This window comes from Tachysurus fulvidraco, chromosome 14 (genome assembly GCF_022655615.1).
Source record: "Tachysurus fulvidraco isolate hzauxx_2018 chromosome 14, HZAU_PFXX_2.0, whole genome shotgun sequence".
Lineage (NCBI taxonomy): Eukaryota > Metazoa > Chordata > Actinopteri > Siluriformes > Bagridae > Tachysurus > Tachysurus fulvidraco.
In genome coordinates, this window is record NC_062531.1 from 362,851 (window position 1) to 365,350 (window position 2,500).

A 2,500-nucleotide genomic window follows, 5' to 3' on the forward strand; every position below is an offset into this window, starting at 1 on the left:
GTGTGTTGTAGTATAGTGTGGTGTAGTATAGTGTGGTGTAGTATAGTGTGGTGTAGTATAGTGTAGTGTGGTGTAGTATAGTGTAGTGTGGTGTAGTGTGTTGTAGTATAGTGTGGTATAGTACAGTGTAGTATAGTGTAGTGTAGTGTGTTGTAGTATAGTGTGGTGTGTTGTAGTATAGTGTGGTGTGTTGTAGTATAGTGTGGTGTGTTGTAGTATAGTGTGGTGTAGTATAGTGTAGTGTGTTGTAGTATAGTGTGGTGTAGTATAGTGTATTGTGGTGTAGTATAGTGTAGTGTAGTATAGTGTGGTGTGGTGTAGTATAGTGTAGTGTGGTGTAGTATAGTGTAGTGTGGTGTAGTGTGTTGTAGTATAGTGTGGTATAGTACAGTGTAGTATAGTGTAGTGTGGTGTAGTATAGTGTGGTGTAGTATAGTATAGTGTAGTATAGTGTGGTGTAGTATAGTATAGTGTAGTATAGTGTGGTGTAGTATATTGTGGTGTAGTGTGGTATAGTACAGTGTAGTATAGTACAATGTAGTATAGTGTAGTATGGTATAGTGTAGCATTGTGTAGTATAGTGTAGCATTGTGTAGTACAGTGTAGTGTGGTGTAGTACAGTGTAGTATGGTATAGTGTAGCATTGTGTAGTACAGTGTAGTGTGGTGTAGTACAGTGTAGTATGGTATAGTGTAGCATTGTGTAGTACAGTGTAGTGTGGTGTAGTATAGTGTGGTGTAGTACAGTGTAGTGTGGTGTAGTATAGTGTGGTGTAGTACAGTGTAGTATGGTATAGTGTAGCATTGTGTAGTACAGTGTAGTGTGGTGTAGTATAGTGTGGTGTAGTACAGTGTAGTGTGTTATAGTGTAGCATTGTGTAGTACAGTGTAGTGTGGTGTAATATAGTGTGGTGTAGTACAGTGTAGTGTGGTGTAGTATAGTGTGGTTTAGTACAGTGTAGTGTGGTGTAGTACAGTGTAGTATGGTATAGTGTAGCATTGTGTAGTACAGTGTAGTGTGGTGTAGTACAGTGTAGTGTGTAGTACAGTGTAGTGTGGTGTAGTACAGTGTAGTGTGGTGTAGTATAGTGTGGTGTGGTGTAGTATGGTATAGTGTAGTATGGCATAGTACAGTGTAGTGTGGTGTAGTGTAGTATAGTAATGTAGTATATTGTAGTATAGTATAGTATAGTGTAGCATTGTGTAGTATAGTGCAGTATAGTGTAGCATTGTGTAGTATAGTGTAGTATAGTGTAGCATTGTGTAGTATAGTGTAGTATAGTGTAGCATTGTGTAGTACAGTGTAGTATAGTGTAGCATTGTGTAGTATAGTGTAGTATAGTGTAGCATTGTGTAGTATAGTGTAGTATAGTGTAGCATTGTGTAGTATAGTGCAGTGTAGCATTGTGTAGTATAGTGTAGTATAGTGTAGCGTTGTGTAGTATAGTGTAGTATAGTGTAGCATTGTGTAGTATAGTGCAGTATAGTGTAGCATTGTGTAGTATAGTGCAGTATAGTGTAGCATTGTGTAGTATAGTGTAGTATAGTGCAGTATAGTGTAGCATAGTGTAGTATAGTGTAGCATTGTGTAGTATAGTGCAGTGTAGCATTGTGTAGTATAGTGTAGTATAGTGTAGTATAGTGTAGCATTGTGTAGTATAGTGCAGTGTAGCATTGTGTAGTATAGTGCAGTATAGTGTAGTATAGTGTAGCATTGTGTAGTATAGTGTAGCATTGTGTAGTATAGTGTAGTATAGTGTAGCATTGTGTAGTATAGTGCAGTGTAGCATTGTGTAGTATAGTGTAGTATAGTGTAGCGTTGTGTAGTATAGTGTAGTATAGTGTAGCATTGTGTAGTATAGTGCAGTATAGTGTAGCATTGTGTAGTATAGTGCAGTATAGTGTAGCATTGTGTAGTATAGTGCAGTATAGTGCAGTATAGTGTAGCATTGTGTAGTATAGTGCAGTATAGTGTAGCATTGTGTAGTATAGTGTAGCATTGTGTAGTATAGTGCAGTGTAGCATTGTGTAGTATAGTGTAGTATAGTGTAGTATAGTGTAGTATAGTGTAGCATTGTGTAGTATAGTGCAGTGTAGCATTGTGTAGTATAGTGTAGTATAGTGTAGCATTGTGTAGTATAGTGTAGTATAGTGTAGCGTTGTGTAGTATAGTGTAGTATAGTGTAGCATTGTGTAGTATAGTGCAGTATAGTGTAGCATTGTGTAGTATAGTGCAGTATAGTGTAGCATTGTGTAGTATAGTGCAGTATAGTGTAGCATTGTGTAGTATAGTGTAGCATTGTGTAGTATAGTGCAGTGTAGCATTGTGTAGTATAGTGTAGTATAGTGTAGTATAGTGTAGTATAGTGTAGCATTGTGTAGTATAGTGCAGTGTAGCATTGTGTAGTATAGTGTAGTATAGTGTAGCATTGTGTAGTATAGTGTAGCATTGTGTAGTATAGTGTAGTATAGTGTAGCATTGTGTAGTATAGTGTAGCATT